The sequence below is a fragment of the Myodes glareolus genome, chromosome 12 (assembly GCF_982192425.1).
Source record: "Myodes glareolus chromosome 12, mMyoGla1.1, whole genome shotgun sequence".
In the NCBI taxonomy this organism is placed as follows: domain Eukaryota; kingdom Metazoa; phylum Chordata; class Mammalia; order Rodentia; family Cricetidae; genus Myodes; species Myodes glareolus.
Genome location: NC_142037.1, coordinates 39,263,376 through 39,283,422, shown reverse-complemented (window position 1 = coordinate 39,283,422; position 20,047 = coordinate 39,263,376).

The window sequence follows — 20,047 nt, the reverse complement described above, 5'->3', positions numbered from 1 at the left end:
CTGTTCTCTCTGTTTTTGTATCAGTGCCACGGTGCTATTGTTACTAGGCTCCATAATTTGAGATCAGGCATTTGGTTCCTCTAGCATTGTACGCATGTGAAAGAATGCCTTTGCTTTCCAAGATCTTTTGTGCTTCTATTTGACTTTAGACATTTTCCCACTATGTGAAGACTATCATTGTGACAGCGACTGGGATTCCATTGAATCTGTAGATTACTTTCAATAATATAGTCATTTCCATAATATTAATTCTCCCAATCCATGGGCATGGAGGGTCTTTCCTTCTTCTATTGCTTTATTTTTTTTTCATTATTTTGGAGTTTCCCTGTAAAAGAATTTGCCCTGCTTTATTAAGTTTATTCCTTAGTATTTTGTTTATTATTAGTTATAATAAAGTTTTTTTTCTTGATTTGTTTCTTTTTTCTTGATTTGTTTCTGAACAAATTCATTATTGGTAGATAGAAAAGCTACTGATTTTTGTGTTTTGATTTTGTGTCCGGATACACTGGATGAGTATGTTTCTCAGTTGTAAGAATTTTCCATAGAAGTCTTTAGGGTTTTAAGTATAGGATCACTGCAATTAGGAAAAAGTTGGCTTCCTTCCTTATTCATATTCCTCTATTTTTTTCTCATTTTAATGTTCTTGTTAAGACTTCACCAATATATTAAATGAGAGTGGAGAGAAAAGTCACTTTTATTTTTATCTCCTTCCAGAGTTTGGAGAAAACACTTTCAGTTTTTCCTTTTTTAATATAATGTTAAATATAGATTAATTTCATATAGCTTTTATTAAGTTGAGGTATGTGCCTTCTACTCTCACTTTCTTTAGAGCTAATCTCCTGAAGAGCTATGAAATATTGCTTAAGGCTATTTCTGCATCAGTTAAAATAATCTTATTATTCCTGTCCTTAAGTCTATTTGTATTCTGAGTTATAATTATAGATTTGCATATGTTAAACAAACGTTGAATCCTAAAAGGAAGCAACTTGGTCACAGCATATACTCTTTATATGCTCTTAAATTTGATTTGCAATTATTTATTGAGAACTTTCACATCTATTATTATCAGGAGAATGGATATTTTTGTTGTGTCCTTAATAAGGTTTTGATATCAATGTAATAGTTTCATAGAATGAGTTTGGTGGCAGTCAAACATGAGGATCACACATGTAATTCTAGCATATGGGAGATGGAAGGAAGAGAAGTCAGGATTAGCTTACACATTCTAAATACTTATCTTTATAAAAGCAGATAAACATAGCTATCATTCTTCATCAAAGCAACTTCTTTTTGTAGCAGACACCATTACAGAAAACCTCTACTGGTCAAAATGTAGAGAACGTTGACCATAAGGTGCTTGTCCTCATTTGATACAACTGCAACAAAGCTCCCTACAGTTCGGGCTCGGGGAAGGTGGAAGAGGAGATGGGAAAACTGTAAGATACAGAGAGACCCAGGACATCTACAGTGAGAAAATGTCTTGTGGAAAAAAGAAGGAGACTTCTGAGAAAGGAAATTACTCTCTCCTAAGGGTGAGTCTCCCAAACAATTATCCATACAAAGTGATCAGTCCTATAATAATTTTCACACAAGCCATGGTAAAGGGAATCAGCAATGTATGTATAAGTTTATGCATACATATCACAACAATAATAAAAAGGATGGCATGAATTTGAGAGGGAGTAGGTGGGTTAGGGCATGGGTTGGAGGGGAGGGGACATGGAAAGAGTTGGGGAAAGAACAGAAAGGGAGGAAGTGATGTAATTATATTCTAATTTCAAGGAAAGAGGACATGAAGTGGAGGGGGACAGGGAGGAGGAGGTGGATCATAGAAAAATTGAGTGGATATGATCAAAATATATTGGATACAAATTTTTAGAAATAATAATATACTAAAAACATTATCCTAAGTTCTATGGCAAGTTGGAGGCCTGATTGGGCTATGTGAGACTGTGTCTCGAATAAACATTGAAAACAAACGACAACAATGTAAAAAAAAAAAAAGAATTTGGTGGTTTCCTTTCTATTCTCCAGGAGAGCTGGAGAATATTAGTGGCAGTCTTGTCTGAAAATCTGAAGCTGACTCACTGAAGCTGGAAAAGCCCATTCACAGGCTCTCCTGTGTTACAATATCTATCACTGTTCCCATGGGGCTGTGTTTTTGTTGGTATTATCTTCTTACTTAACCTTGAGTCATATGTGTCTAAGAATTCAACAATTTCCCCAAGATTTTTTTCAGTGTTTGAAAAGTACTCTATTGCAGGCCCTGAGATCATAAAGCAGGAGAACTGTCCCTGCCCCCAATAGCTGTAACACTCAGGAAAGCAGGTCCTATACCTGACCTGAAAAGTACAAAGAACCAACCCTGTTGGCAGAGATGTGGGTAAGCCAGTTCAGAAATTGTGAGCATAGGAGAGCTGTCACTCCTACTCATCTGTCTAGCGGCAGCATGGGCAAGGGGGAGATAACCCCCACTCATCAAGGTCTGAGGCAGATAGGAGAACCGTCCCGGCCCCCAACCAACTACAACACTTGGGAGAGCAGGCCCTGCACCTTGACCGGGTGGGGACTGGCACCGCCCCTTGCGGGGGGGAAAACTAGCCAGGGCAATGCTGGAGAGCGCACTCTGGTGGTGAAGACAGAGGAGAGCTGGAAGACTGATTAATTCTGCAACTACCCAGTCCTACAACCGGGGTTATCTGTTGGCCCACTCCAACACCCACTCCATCTGTGATCTGCTGGAACATGAGTGGTTAGACCTGTGGACCCAGGGCTGCAGGATCTCCATGACACAGGGCAGCAACAGGTTGTCCAGTAGAGTTGCAATGAGCACCCAGCATCGGTCGGACAGCACAGACCAGAGGCTTCAAACGAGAACCAGACTGAGAAACACCTGCTTGAGGATTCTTTCTCTCATGGTGTGCAAAGGTTTGGCAATCTTACTTCTTACAATGAACTAACTCTAGGTCAATGTTTTTGCTCTTTTCCTCTCATATTATTAATTTCTGTGTGATTTTTATTATTTCTTCCCTCCTGTTGCGTTGGGGTTTGCATTCTTGCGGTTTTCCTAGAATATTTAAATGTATCATTCAGCTATTTATTTGCGATCGCACTGGTTTGTCATGTTATCACAGTTTCCTGTTAGAGGCGCCTTGGCTGTATCCCTGAGGTTGGTAAGGTGTGCTTTTGTTTTCATTTTTCTGGTTTTTTTTTTCACCATTTGAAGGTTCTCCCCTTTATGTTGCTAGCTTTCCTTTTTGAGTCTCGGATTGAGTTTGTCTGTTTGCTTCTGTCGTCTTTTGAGTCACTGATCATATTTACCAGAAAAATATATTTAAATTGTCATCTGGCATTTTACCTTTCAGTATATTTGAGAACAGTACAGAGACATTATGGTCCTATGGAGGATTCATTATTTCTTCCCTTTCCAAGCTTCTTGTGCTTTTTCTGTGGAGATTTGCACAAGTGTTGGTTTAGATAGATCTTCCAATGTTTTGTGGGTCTCCTTACTGAGCAGCCTATTTTTGAAGGCTTGGTTTCTGACAGCATTCGGTAAGTAAAAACAAACTTACTTCCCTTGCCCCAAAACTACCTATGTTGTTGTTGTCAATGTTATTGGTTTTTTCGCTTTTGTTTTTGTTTTCTGGTTAAATGATAACAAAAAAATTGGTTATTCTTTTCTTTTATGATCTAAAATAATGTTTCTTCAACTTGAGGATATGTCTGAATCATATAAATGTCTTTAAAGTCTTCTTCACAAATGACTTATTATTTTTTAAGAGAAAAAAAACAGTGTCCAGTGCAGAAAGCAGATAAAACCTTTCCTGGGTAATTACAATCAACAGCATCAGTGAGGCATATGGGCAATTAAACAGCTCCAAGTACAGTTTGCAAAAGACACACATCTTTTTTTTTTTTTTTTTTTTTTTTTTGTAGAATTTGCCGAAGAAATACATAGCCTGAATCCAACTAGTATGAAACATCCAGTTTGGTCTGTGTTTTTCAAAAGTATAAACACAACAAAGGATAAAGAAAGGCTGAGAAAATATTCTACAGCAAAGAATACCAAAAAGATATGAAAATTAAAGGCAGCACAGTTCTGGACTGGGTCTTGGGCAAGAGGAGATAGAGAGGACACTGTAGGGTATTAGAAAACAACAGATCAGAATGAAATTGAAATTAAGCCCTAGATAGTGCACCAAATTTAAATTCTTATAACTTGAGAGCTATATTGTGATAACCTTAATGAGGATCTTTATTTAAAAGAGAAGAGACAAATATGGAAGAAATGCTAAAAACTATTAAATCTTAATAAAATGTAGAGTTCCATGTATTGTTATAATACTTTTGCAGTTTCAAAATTTATGTCAAAATATGAACACTTTTTGTTTCTGTCCTTCAGTAAACTATGTATATGCACATGTGCCAGTACATGCTCCTGTGTATACACCTGTGGAGATGAGAGGTCAATATCTTGATATTTCTCATCACTTTATACCTTAATTTTTGAGACAGGATCTATCCTTGGTTGACTTGACACTCAAGAATTGTCTACACTGACTGGCCAACAAACCCTCCAAATCCTCTTCTTTTCACCTCCCAACACAGGGATTACAAACACATGTCACCCTGCTCTGCTCTTTACATGGGTGTGGGGAATCTTAACTCGGGTCCTCCTGCTGGTCAAGCAAACATTTTGCCCCCTGAGCTGTCCTCCTAGTATACTTCGTGGTTCTTGTGACTGGCATTTGGAGGTCACGAAAAAGTGTGAATGTTACCTTGAAAAACCTAATAGGATTTTTTTTTCATCTTCTGTCCTATTATCTTTATAATAGGCTTTGATATAATAGTCACGATGTTGTCCAGAACTATAAGCCAGCTAAGAATCATCATAGGTATTAATTATAGAGATCGAGTGACATATATTTATAATTAAGCTTTTGCATCAAACTTTCCATGTAATCAATTACTTGTCTCAACTTCTAGAGTTTTCTAAGATAATTACATGTGCAGTAACGATCTGCCTGAATGCTTATTCATCAAGACCTGAAATTAATGTCTGTAAAACAGAAAACTCAAATTCCACAGATACTCATACATTTTTATTCCTTCCTTTGTAGCCCTTTCTCACCAGTGATAAGACATTGAAACAAAAGATTTTTAGACTATGCTAATGGAATCATAATAAGATTCTTCATTTTAATAACTACATTATTTTTTACTACTTGCTGGGTGTTAGAAGTTCTGCCAAGCACATCCTGTAATATCAGGAAGCAGCAGCTGCTGCTAAAGTAACTAGGACCATCAAAGATTTCTGTAGCTTCTTAGAGTTTTATAACTATCTCATACTACTGGCCCACACAGGTCAGCAATGAGTTTCTGCTCCTGGATAGCTCACCTTGAATCATCAACTTCTATGGCAAAAGTGGGGATGGGTCTTTGGAAAGTCCCGTGATAGCCTTGATTGTCACTCTCAGTGCATTTGCTAGGACAAGTCACATGGCCTCGCCCAGTCAACAAAGATCTGAACAGACAACACTGACATCTGTTTGAACAGCACACATTCTCTTCTAAAGACTACAAACTCTTCATAAAGTCCTTGCTCCCTATCTCTGCCTGCTGGCACAAATAAATGGCAACTCTCATCATCTTCATTTTACAGATAAAAAAATATCAGAAAGACCTATAGAAATTCATGAAATTGCCCACAGTTAAATCATAAACGAGTCAAGATGTGAGCCCAAATTTGTGTGCCTAATAATTACGATTCTATCTTTTAAGCTTGCTACCTACGTGTTTTATTCCCCTCCCTAATCTCGCACAAGCTCTGAAATAGGGTTTTAACAAGCTTCACTTATAAGTCTGTGAACTCACAGGGTAATGGGGAGACAGCTGAAACCAGAGCCACGTGAGTGGTCGTATGAAGAGCTAATGCTGTAGCAGTTTCCTAAAACAACATATTTTAAAGGTGATCTAAATGAAACCACCAAATAATGGGGGAGACACAGCCCCAGCTAGATCTCTTTCAGCATCAGAAATTGGTTACTGAAGACAACACCAATACAATTCATTGAATATGGAGAAGTTGGACTGGCGTCTCCTTACAGCCTTCATCTCTACATTCTAGTGTTCTTCCTACCAAAAGGTACTCTACATGCTATTAATAGAGAAACATAAATGCCAACCCAACCAGAAACCCTCTATCCACATTGGTGTCCACCTGAAAGATAGGCTAGGGCAATAGAGGCACAACGCTTTTATGAGTTATCAACCAATACCTGCTTTGACTTCAGGCACACTCCATGAGATGGAACCCATACCCTACACTGCTTGGATTACCAAGAACCTGAGACTAGATACCCATGGACCTAGCGGAAAACCCAAATACTACTGTTCTACTAAAGGACTTGAAATAAACTGATTTCTAATAATTCTATTATATAAAAAAGTATTGCTTAGCCATAAACAGAGAAGCTTCCTTCTGTAGTAGATGAAAACAAATACAGAGACCTACAGTCAGACAACACTAAAAGACTAAGAGACCTTGGAACATTCAGTCCTAAATGGGACAGTTCTATCAAATTTTAATCCTCAGGGCTCAGAGAACCCTGCAAAAGATAAGTCTGGAAGAGTATAAGAACCAGAGGGGATGGAGGAAACCAAGGAAACAAGGCCTTCTAAACATAGCAGAACCTATGCACCCGTGAACTCACAGAGTCTGAGTCAACATCCAGAGGGTCTGCACGAGATGGAGTCCTTGAGCTGAAATGAGGCATGGACACATGTGCCCATCCCTAGCCCAGAAGCATCTCCAACTGATGAGCACTTACAAATGAAAATTTAGTTTTCTCTAAAAGAAGCTCACTGGGGAATCAAACTATTCTTAAGGGTAAGCTGCGTGCCCAACTGAAGAGGGCCAACAAAAAAAGAACTCAATGGCATGTTTGAAGGTTCCTTGTCTCATAATGCCATGTTAGGGCATTTAATTTTTAATTTTTATTTTATCTATTTTACTTTATTCTATGGGTCCTTTGTGTGTGTTTGTGTGTATACATATATAGTGTTTATATATGTGTGTATATATACACACACGTATATATATATGTGTGTGTATGTGTATATATATATATGTTTACAGTTTTGTTTTATGGGATTTCTAATGTGTGAATGAACTGGTCTCTGTGTCTATATCTGTTCCCTGTATCTTTTATTAGACTCTTTTTCTTCCAGCCTGGTTTTATTTTATCATATACTTTTATTATATTATATTATATTATATTATATTATATTATATTATATTCCCTTAGATGCCTGAATGTTTTCTAGGGAAAGACAGAAAGGGATGAATCAGGATGGAAGCAGAAGTAGGAAAAACTGGGAGTAGTTAAGGGAGGGGAAACCGTAATCAATGTGTATTGTATAGAAAAAAATCTATTTGCAATAAATTTAGAAAAGAAGCGATACATGAAAAGTTTTTATACTGGACTCAAACTGACAATATTTAGATTATATTTGAAATATTATATCAGGTTTGAACTCTAAAAGCAGTCTCTAAGGAACTTTCCTAATGAATTTCTGATACAAATATCGTATTAATATAATTTAAAATTTTTAAAAGATAGTTTATCCAAATACTGAATTAAAACTGTTAGACAAGCCCTTTGGTTTGTATTCATGTTACAGCAGTTAGTAGTTCTGAATAGAAGACCACAAACGGTGCTGATTGGCAGGGAGATGAGACAAGTCAACTCCAAAGATCTCCTGGTTCTGCCGAGGCCTTCATCAGTGAGAAACCCCACAGCTAGAAGCCCCCAAAGCGAAATGGGCCCACGATTCACACTTGGTTTATTTGGCTTTGTATCAGATTCCACATTCAGGCTCAGAGGGACAAGGCTGCCATGAGAGTCCTGTGTGTTCGAAGCGTGACTTTTCCATTTCCAAAAGTATGGAAGAAACTAGGAAACAAGTCATGAAGAAGAAACGTATGCCTCTGTGTACTCCTCCAAATGTAACCACAGAGGCTGTGAAGAACCATTCTCAGGAAGATCTGCTCTCCCCAGAATCATAATGTGAGCTCTGAATACATTAGCCTGTGGGCCCCTTTCCTCAACTGAATCATTTAACAGAGTCAGGCTTATTTACAAATTTACCAGTCTAGTTTACAAATCTGACAGGAAGTGCTTCTGACTTTTGGTCCATATTCTAAAGCTGTAGACGCAGTTTTCACAAATGGTTCCAAGAGGCCCACTTATCCCTCCGTATGTATATGCCTTGGTCACCCTCTAAACCCAGACAACTGGGCCGCCTCTCACACTTTGTCAAGTGTTTTCGGTGTCAGAATCCACCAGGCCCTCTCATGTCTCTGACCCTGAGAAAGTCGCACTTCGCTTATGGGGGTTGTATGGGGCTCTTCTTGTTTATTTTAGTTCACAGAAAATTATCATTCAGCTACACAAAGCTGCAATTCCTCCTCCTCCTCCTCCACCCTGCGGTTACTCCTCTGCTTCTAAACGTTCTCTCGGGATTTGTGTGTGTATCTCGGGAGATAGTCTTTCCAGGCTATCCCCCATGCCTTTTATTTGCAAGTATGTTCTTCTTGGAAATGTATTATTAATTTTAGAGGGAATTATTTAATTTTTCACAAATGATTCAGCACTGTCACTGACGCTAAACCTGTAGGCACTACCCATGTCAGTAAATGCAGAGTTGGTCTGTTTAACCAGAAGTTGCATAATTTCTATCCTCTAGAGAAAAAAAATATTTTATTGTATTTTTTCCTCCACTGATGGCCCTTCAACTTTCGCTATGACAAAGAATCAGAGAAAAGCTTTTCAAATGTCTCTTCTGTGTGTGGTTGAGAATTTCTCTAGGGTGGTAGCTCTGAAGTAAGGTGACAGTCCTAGCACGTCATATCTGGAACTTCACTGAGTATAGCTCCATGGTTCTTTTAAAAGGATGTGTGAATTACTGACTCCTCTGTGTCTTAACCCTGGCATTATTTGCTATTATCCAACATAAATGACTTTTACAGACTGGAATGTGAAAAGAATCCAACTGTCAATTGAGTTTGAGTTCTCTAATTTCTAGTCAAAATGAACATCTTTCATACATGGTTTCAGTTTTCTCTTCTAAAATTCTCACCTAGTATATGTCAGCCTTTGCTTCTCACACCTTCTTTCTTGCAGGCTTCCTGATATTGTTGGGAATTATCCTGGTAGAAAATACACTGTTCATTACGAATTTTACAAAAACCTTATAGAGCTTATTAGAAATGTGTTAACTATCTCTATAGCTCACTTCATTTAACAAAATCTTGTATATATGAACTAATCCACCAATCGCCCTCTTCCCTTATAAGAATTACTACGCTGTCTACATTGGGGCTTTATTTAGAAATCATGTAGGGTTTTAAATCCAACAAGTCTTTTTTGCAGCAGCTCATCGAGGTTATTGTAGACTTAAAGAACCACAGACACTGTGTGCAAGCTGTGTTCTGACAAAACCTGATCCACAGACATATGGCTGGACCTCCTGGCTCCTCAGATAGGTAGCTGGTGCCTGCGAGATTAATTTGGGGAGAAAGGGTGTCTTAAAACGTCATCTGTTGCTCCATTCTTTTCAAGTGGATACATAATGTTCTTTGATCAATATCTATGAATATGTATACCCCAAAAGAAAAGTCTGAACTTATTCTTCGATAATTTCTGGACACTTTCCTGTGTGTCTCACTGTTCACACTGAAGCACAATAATGCTAATGACAAGGTCCATGCTCAAGAACCATGCAATAGGGTTATAAGAAAAAAAAATTAAACCCTCAATATTTTAAGCAAGTTTACTGGCCACAGGTTGGACCACATTTTAAGATAGCTTGCTATTTGGGGTATGGTAACTGTTGGTACTCTTACTGTGAATGGCATTGTTTTGCTTGTTTGTTTCGAGACAAGGTTTCTCTGTGTAGTCTTACTTGGTTGTTTTGGAACTCACTCTGTAAGTAAGGCTGACCTCAAACTCACAGAGATCTGCCTATGTCTGCTTCCTGAATGTTGGGATTTAAGGCATGCGCCACCACCGCCCGGCGTATGGCATCTTATTTTACCAATACTTCTGTTTGGTTGTTACTAGTTTAGGGTATTTCTATTCATTTTATACCTCGATGTTAGATCTAAATATCTTAAGTTTCTTATTACAGTTGTTCTTTCTGAAATTCCTTTGAGTTTCATATGTCAATTATATGTCAATATAGGACATATAAGTTCTATTTTTCTGAGATTTCTAAGTATTGTGACTTTTTACTTTCTTAAGTAATTACCTAAGACAACAAGCGTATCAAGATGCATGCCTCATAGTAGTAACAGATTATATTTATTGAAATTAGAGATAAAAATCTAAATGTTATCAAATAAGTATTATGTGTGATAGAATTTGGTGGAGCCTTGGTCCTGAACTAGAGCTCTTTCCCCTTCATACTCAGCTGGAACTCATCACAGTGATGTGAGCAGAAAACCTATAAGTGATTTCCTCCTTTTCTTTCTGTTGCTCTGCTAACATACTGGATCGCACTGCTAGATTACAGTGCTACCTAACAATCCTTGTATTCACAAAGACGGCTTACTTTACAAAACGCTAATATAAAAGAGTATCTAATTTAGACAAGCATTATTTTTCTTTAAATTTTTCACAGTAGTTTTTAAAAGATTAAAAACTTAAAATTACATTTTCTCGAATTGTGTTCAATTTTATTATAAAGTTGTACTGACCTTATGTGAGGTGGGATTTTTTTTTTAACGTATCTTGTACAAGAACAGCAAGTCATCTGAGTTATTCCTCCAACTCCTATCGATATTTGTTCTCAAAACATTATGAGCATAAAAAACTTACTGTAACTACAGATTATCACTTTGTAATTCTTGCTACCTCTGTTAGAGTTTTAGCAAACTCATTTTGACTATTCTTAACTGATGAATCCGCTTCTAATTTATTTAGCCGCTGTGTAACTTTTGTGAAGGTTACTGTTATAAATTCATTGACTTCTGTCTTCACTGTTGATGTCCCTTGCTGCTTTGGATTTACTTCCAAACCTTTACTAGATTCTTGAAAACTAAGATTGTATAGTTTCCTTCTTCTTATTGAAGAGTATATCAAAGTTCCTAATAATCATAAGCTCCAGTCCATAGTGCTGACCTGAACTACTTCCTTATCTAGCTCTGGTTTTCTCATACTTTTTCTCATACTCTTTCTCTGCATAATGGAATTATGTACTGATATTTTCAAGGCTATGATGGTGGGGTTTTTTAACTACCTTGTTACTATTGACTCCTGATCTTGTGCTTTGTGTACAAATACTATTTGTGTATTGACAGTGATTTAAATCTGATAATTCCTTGTAGCCCAATCTGTATCTTTAAACAGTATATATATGTATATACATATATATATGTGTGTGTGTATGCATGTATATATATGTGTGTATGCATGTTTGTATATACATACACACACACACACATATATACACTTTTTAGATATATATTGTTCTGATCTAGATGGATCAGAACTGTGTGTGTGTGTGTGTGTGTGTGTGTGTGTGTGTGTTTCTTAGAAATAATGTGGTTTATAAAATTCTACATATACCATTGTGGTTAAAACAGACATGGTGGAGTATATCTATAATCCCAGCCCTGGGAGTGGGTTTAAAAGCAGGAAAATCATAGCAAGTGCAAGTTTAAGGCTACCACGCTCTACATAGTGAGTTCTAGGCCAGTAGGGCTACATGAAAAGACTGCTTCTAAAAAACTAAAAACTAATTCTTTAGAAGAATGTTTTATATTACAGGTCAAATCTAGTTTACTTTTATTTGCATTATTTTTCCATTTCCAAAATGAATATATAAAAATAAGTGCTACTAACATCAATCATAGTTCCATTTTCTTATCTACAAATAAAATGTGATGCTTCCTAACCTTAGGAGAACATGCCAGGGGACTGTGAGGATCTCTCTGTCTTCTGCTTTCATCAGTATCACGTACCTCTTTGTCTCTCTGTCAGTTTTCCTTCTATAAATTTTACAAAAATAGTAAAATTTTCAAAGTTTTTTTACTCTTTTCTTGGTAGAAATATATCATTACCAAAACCCTTTCATTCTCCAATTTATTTGTTGTACTTTCTACAGAGAGCATTTCCCTAGATCTTGCTTGTTGGACATTTAGATTACCAATCAGTTTAAAATCTTGTGTTCACTGGTGAGGAGATCATATTCCAGATTAATGCATCAAAAATGCTATGGTATGAATATCTGTTAACCATATTTGCCAATGTTCCTATGTATCACCCTTTCCTTTCATCATTTTTCCTTTCCTACTGACTTGGGAGACAGATATTCAATGCTTTAGTCTGATGATTATCAATAATTTATAAAAACGCCTACTTGTCTTTTTCTATAAATAATCCCTGAAATAAAACAACGTATTCTTGACTTGCTCATGCCTTCTTCCTCCTCCCCAGTGCTGCTTTCATCTGGGAGTTCTTGTCCTCTCTAAGGATGGATGTGGGGGATGCAGTCAGAGCTGCTTTCTGGTTCATTGTACATTTAGGACAGAAAGTTTCCTGACTGAGAAGACAGCCTCTCGGTATTTGAAAATCACTTGTTTCCGGAGACTTCCTTCTCTGAAGGAAGAAAGCAGAGTTTACATAATCGTAGCACCTGGCATCTGACAGACCCTTGAGAGGTGACACTGAGCAGGACGGATAGCAAAATGTAGCAGAGCTGAACAGGAATAACTGGCGTGACTGGAAATATTCTTGTACACGGATTTCCTTAAGTAGTTAAAGAGTTTAAAGTCTTAAATCTGGAATCTCCTAATTCTTACAAGCGCTTTTCTTTCTTTCTTGGTATTTCTATATTTTCTCATATTCTAGTTTGTACTTTTATCCGTGAAAAATACTCAGAGAAGCTCTTCTTTTGCCTTACCCGGCATCCCTTTACAAATTTGTTCTTTGAGTTTTAATAGGTTTGAGCTTTAATTAGCACAAAATACTTAAATAATACAAGTTGACAGTTGAAGCATATACTCATGAAATCATCACCACAATTAAGACCATAACTTATATATGCGTATATATTTTACCACCCCAGAAGTTGTCCCTGCCTTATGCATCTCTTCCTGCCTCTCTTCCAGGAACCCCACCACCACCATTTCCAGGCAACTATTCATCTCTTTTCTATCACCTGATGAGTTTTTAATTTTTAGAATTTTATGAAATCAGAGTGACACAATAAGTCATTATCTATCTGCTTTCTTTTGGCTCAAATAATGAATTCAAATACAGTCTGACTATAAGTTTCCACTATACAAGGATACTTCAGTTTGTGTATTCATATAATAGTTATTTCTTTCGTATTTCTATGGCCAAATACCTTATAAGAAGCACCTATGGGGAGAAGAGTCTCCGAGGTACAATCTATTATGTCAGGAGAGGCCTGGTGGTGGGTGGGAGTAGCTCTTGGCCATGGTGGCCAAAATATGAAGCTTGTTCTGATCTGGCTAGATCGGGAAGCCCTAAACAAATAGGAAGTTGGTTTGGGCTATGACTAGGCTGGCCCCCAGGAGCCTGTCTCTCCACCAAATTGACGCCTCCCTAAACAGTGTCACCAGGTGGAGAAGTGTCCAAACATATGAGCCTGTTGGGGAGCATTTCCCAGCCAAACCACAACAGTTCACCCTCAGTTCTCATGTGTAATGATATTGCATAATGCAGAATGTCTCTATTCCACCTACAAAAGTCTTTGGTTAACAGTTTCAACACTGTTCAAAATATAGTCTGTGGTGAAGCTTAAGGTGTGTCGTCTGTGAGTCCTTGTAAAGCCAAAAGGCAGGTTACATATTTCCAACATAAAAAAAATGGTACAGAAGAAATATTCTCATTGCAAAATGAGAACTTTGGGAAAAGCATGAGACACCGCAGCCCCATGTATACTTTCAGAGCTGATGATGAGTTTCAAAGCGCTTGGCTAGCCCTGTCCCTCAAACCCTATTGTCTTATACCTGTGGTCTCTCTCTTGGGCTGCATGAACTTGGTGACTGCAGCTATCCTGGTGAAGATCCCATGTTTCATATATGTCCAGTTATCTTGGATTTCCTCTGCAACTTGAACTTCACCTTAGCAGGAAATTTGACCTGCTATATATTATTCCTTTGGTTATTCCCTTTAAGGGGCAAGCCACGCCCACTCCCAGTGACTTCTGACCTCTCATCGCCATCTTGGCCTCTTTCTGTTCTCTCTTGGCGTGTGCACACGTGTCTCTGCCTTTCTGTCTCTCTCTTTTTCTCTGTCTCTGTCTTTCTGTCTCTCTCTCTCTTTTAAGTAATAAATGTTCCGCTTTATGTTCAGCTTTATGTCTATTTACTATGTCTTGTAAGCCTTTTATCCGCTGCCTCTCCCGACCACATGGCAGTACCAGCCTGTCCCGGATGAGCCACCGTTCTGCTGCTTGCCGCGGGGAATTTGCACCATTCTGGCAGCCATCTCTGCCTGGCTCGTGGCTGCTCTGCGAGCCCACTGCCCGGGGATCTTGGGCAGGCCACTCAGGGGGCACGCCAGCATCTTTTTAAGACTGTTAACTATTGGTTGCCTGGCCTCAGCAATTCAAAATGTTAATGTGTGCCTCCATATTCCACTTCACTCTTGCATCTTGCACACCTGTGACACTCGTACCATACAGACTATACCAAGTTCTGCCAATCTGAAATGTTTGATCACAGATAATAGTGTGCATTTGAGGCTAAGCCTGGGAAAACAAGTCCCAAGGCAACTTTGCTCCAGCATTCACTTAAGCTTCTATTTGCCCAATCACTGTCTTTACAAATGAAAGCTCTGGAGCCAGAGAGGTAGCTCAGTTGGTAGAAAGTTTAGCTATCATACACAAAGCCCTGAGTTTGATACCACCTGTGACCCCAGTACATAGCCACAGAGAAAGTTTGAGGTTGCCATGGGTACATGGGACCTTGTCTCAAAAGACAAACTCAAACAAACAATCCAATGAAGGTTTTCAAATAAATTTGCATGACTACATTCTGGAGCTCTCGATTGGTGGGGTCTTGCCTCGAAGGAAGTTCAGCCTTGATGTCTCAGTGCAAAATTTAATTTAGCAATTACAGCCATTTCATCCACACCAGGGGGATCCTCAGCTTTAACTGGGTTTAAGATTCCTTCCTCACCAAATTGCACATGTTGAATGTCTTTCTGTCTCACTCTCCCCCCTCACTATAAATCAGGGTAAGTGATGTGGCCAATAACCATTACAGATCCTGAATGTTACAGTGTCTTGAAATTTCCTTCACCAATCAACTTGATCTATTACTCACATCTGTATGAATCACAAAGCAGTCAGAGATGAAATCAAAGAGAGACAGTAAAGGCTTACCCTCCGTAGCCTACCTCCTCCAATGAGGTTCCTCTTTGTAAAAGTTACAAGTCTCTGATCTTGATTTAATCTTATTAAATTAAAGCTACTCTAGATCTATCAAGAAAATTGTCCATTTATTTTAGATTTTTCCAATTTTGTGGACTGCAGGGATTTGAAGAATGACCTAATGAGTCTTTGGATGGCCTTGGAGGGATAGAGGAAGAGAGTATCGGGAGAGACACTGGAATTGGAGGGCATTCCAATGGATTCATTGCAAATTTATGTGGTTTGAATCACTGAGACCCCCCCTGAAATGTTGATGTAAATTACCCCCAAGAATGCAGCACTCCCATTCAGCAAAAAGTAGCCAGTCAGGTTGACAATGCCCAAATTCCCTAAAAGATTGTTAAACTGGGGCCCTTTCAATGGTTCTGGAGTAGGAGCAGCGAGCCTGCTTCTCTGTGTTCTGCTCGGCTCCATGAAGCAGTTTGGGCCCAGAGAGAGCACGTCTGGGGCCAGAAGGCAGCTGGAGAAGAGCTTTGATAGGTGACTGTGGCCAAAGGCATGTTGCCCTGGCCCAGTCCGGAGTATCAGCAAATATGGCAACAAGTGCTGGATCATAGAAGATCGGCAGAAGTTCCTAGACTGTGCAGATGAATGAGACTGTCAACCAGCTAGCTAAAAGAGTCAGTGTTGTGATCCAGCTGCCCTCACTCCCCCCTGACTGGCAGGTCCTTATGGTCTATAATTGACAAGGATGTTTATGTTCTTTCTGGCTGGTGGGTCTCCACAGAAGCAGTAGAGGTATAAAAGGTTGCTGGGCAAAATAAAGGTTGCTGTTCTTCCACCTGAAAAGAAGCCTCCGAGTCTCAATCCCAGGAACCCCCCGCCAGTCTTGGCTATCCAGGCTGCGTTGGCTGCAGCAAGGCAGCAATGCTTTGGACATTCAAAATGATATTAATGAACATATTCAACAGGATACATTGATCTTAAACCAACAAGTGGCTCTGGTTAAGGAGTAAGTGGACTATCTTTGGACTTTTTAATGGCTAGCTTTTATCATGTTATGTGAGTTACTCATGGCACTGTATTGCATGCTTTTGCTACTGTTAAGGAATTCAACTGTCATATGAGACGGGTTTGAAATATTGCTTTTGTTAATTTTACCACCACCCAGTTAGTGCATGCTAGATGGTTGCAGTGCTGGTCTGGCTTGTTGGCACTGTCAGTCCTGGGAATACTTGGTTTAGGGCTATGTGTCTGAATAGCCACAGACGGGTAATAATTGGGGGCAGGATACCACTTAAGACAGGGAATATTAAAGGGCTATTCCCCACGACAGGCAAGGTATTCCACCCAAAGTAACAAGACAGGCACCGTTTATTTTATAAAATAAAATGGGGGGGGGGGGGTGTTGTGATCTAGCTGCCCTCACTCCCCCTAACCGACAGCAGAACTTCCTTGTGGTCTGTAATTGACAAGGATGTTGTGTTCTTTCTGGGCGGTGTTTTTCCACAGAAGCAGTAGAGGTATAAAAGGCTTTAGCTGAGGTAGAATAAAAATTGCTGTTCTTCCACCTGAAAAGAAGGCTCCATGTCTCAATCCCAGCACCACCACCCCCAGTCTCTGCAGCCATGACAGCAGCTTGGCAGGACTGAGTGTTTGAAGGTATCTTGCTCTCTGTACATTGACTGGCTGTGGGTCTCTGTATTTGCTCCCACCTACTGTAGGAGGAAGCTTTTTTGGAGGATGACTAAGCAAGGCACTCATCTATGAGTATAGCGGAATGTCATTAGGAGTCATTTTATTACTATGTTCTATCAGTAGGACAGAAGTATTTGGTTTTTCCCTGGGTCCCCTGCATTCTTTAGTCTCAGGTTCTTGGCTACCCAAGCAGTGTTTGGAATGGGTTCCAATTCAAGCAGGGAGCCTATAATCCCATCAGCTACCAGTCCATTACTCCCATAAGCTTTCTGTTACTGCTGCATTCATGCATTTTACAGGCATGTAAGATCTTACAGTCATTGTAGATCAAAATGTTTGTATATTTTTCATGGATTCTATCAAATCTCTACATTGATGATCATTGTTCACCAATAACTGTCTGCCCTTTCCTTTCTGATATGAGTGTTATTGCCTAATTACCTTCACCATTTCAGGGCTAAACTCACATTTAACATTAAGTAGACACCTGCCTTTCCTTTCTGATTTTAGGGGAAAGTATCCTGTCTTTCTATGCTGTGACTTTAGGTTTTTTCCTAGAAGCTTTTAGCAAGCTAAATCTCCCTTTGTCTTACTCTGCTGAAAGATTTTTGAATATATATATATTATATATTCAAATATATATTATATATATATAATAAAAGAATGTTGGACATTTTCCAATGCTTTACTGTGCAGCTTTGTTTTTGTTTGTTAATATGTTGGATTACAGTGATTGACTTTTTAATGAATTTGGCACAAACCCCACCAAGTCAAGATAAACATTTTTTAACATTTCTAACTGAATGCGTTTTTCTGAAGCACCTTTCAGGCTTTCTACTCTTTGTTCATGAGCACCATTGGTCTATGGTTTCCTTTCCTCATATGCACTTTTAGTCTTTGATACCAGGATAATGCAACCCTCTAAGATAATCTGGTAATGTTCTCACTTCTTCAGTTTATTGAAAGAGTGATATTTTTCATTAAACATATGGTACAATTTGTCAGTGAAGAAACTGAGGTCTGTAATTTGTATGTATATGCATGAAATAATTCTGTACTCCAGATAGTTACTCATATTAGCTGTTTCGTCTCAAATTATGAGAGCTAGTCTTGTAAAGAATCTTTCTATTCCATTCAAATTGCCAGGTTTATTAGTCAATAGCTACCTACTCTATTAGTCTACTTTTTATTAGTCAGTATTGCCTCTAATTTCCATATAATATTGATGTCATGGTAAGCTTTTGGGCTCATTTAATTTGATTTTTATACAAATTTAAATGGCTCCTTTTGTTTTGATTTTATGCTTTGGTTTCATTTGAGCATCTTTTTCTAGTTTCTTAGGATTAATGATATTTAATTCTAAAACCAAAGAGGAATGGTAAGTCTGTGGTTGGATGGGTTTTCTTAGTCCTGTTTGGTTTGAGTATGGGCCAAGCAATACCCAACTCCAATTAATTCATTCCCAATACAAATCAGGAAATAAAAGTTGCTTTCCTCAGTGTTCTTCTCAGGGTAGTTAACAGGGGACAGTGTTGACAAGATGGCAGTTCATGTGTGTTGACTTTGGGCTAAGGTGGCATAAGGCAGATTTCTGTGATGCTATATGCTGCTCCTTCAGTGTTCTGGAACTGAATCCTGTGTAGGTTAAGTGTACCAAGCCATGGCTAAATCTAGGAAAATCTGTGACACCATTTGAGATTAAAAATAATCAGTAATTCTGGAAAATCTGATAAAAAGGAATTGAAATCTCAACACGTTGTTTCCTCTGAGAAATATCCAGTATCCAGGGCAGTTTGAGCGGCAGGTGGACATCGCTGATCTCCACGAGTGACTGAGTGCTGTGCTCGCTATTTTTACCGATAGTTCTTTGTGTCTTGGTGATCTCAAAAATCACTCGACTTTAAGCATCTTCAGTTTCAAAGTCACAGTGTCTTCCACACCATAGTTCTTCAAGAGCTTATTTGTGAGCTGGGGGCCAAGACTGGAAGTCACTCCCGGCCATTTCCCTTAAGCAACACTGTCATCTTGCTCCTGGGTCATTCCTGCTTTAAAGCCTTGGGGAGATGTTGAGATGACACATCTCTGATGATCTCAAACGAGCACTCGATCATAAGGACAGGAAAACTTAAGGACAAAAAGGTGATTCTTTCTCCAGGTTAGAGGCAATTTAGGAAAGCCTCATAGCTTCTGCATGTGACTCTTTCATCGTTTATAAAATGCAGTTATGTTGTAAAATATGTCACCTACTGTCCCCCTCCCTATAGCACCAATCCAAACTAAGACTTAAAACGTAATATGTGAAGTTCTGAAAATCACCTAGTGATCCAGCCATCTATACTGGCAAATGTCAGTAGACATTGGGTATCGCATAAACCAATATTTGTCCTTAAAACACTCAGTTTCAGGAAGTGACTTGCTCTGAAATGAGCTGCTTGCAAACACATGAGGTGACTCAGACTGCAGGTCAAAGTGATAACAATTGGGAAGCAGACCTTTAGGAAATCTGTACAATGGGAGCAAAGCCATGATATTGCTTTTTACCTAGGAAAGCTCCCATGAAGAGAGATGGTTTACTATTAAAAATAATGTTACAGCAGTTCAAAATGATTTTAAAAATTAGTTTTCAAATTTGGCTGGAAGAAAGAAGCATTATAATTGCACCTTAGTGTAACCTAAAGAATTCCTCATTTTATTGATCTATAATACTCTTATAAATTTGTTTAATGCACTCATGTAATAAGTATATGCACATGCATGTGTACACATGTGAATGTGCAAGTGCGTGCTTATATATTTTCAACACGAGTATACGGGTGAGTCTACATGTGTGTGCTTACATATCTGTTTTCAACACAAGTGCCCATGTGGGTGTGTTGTGGATATTTACATGTATGTGTTGAATACAATTTTTACCAGCTCTCTGTATCTATGCATTCCACAT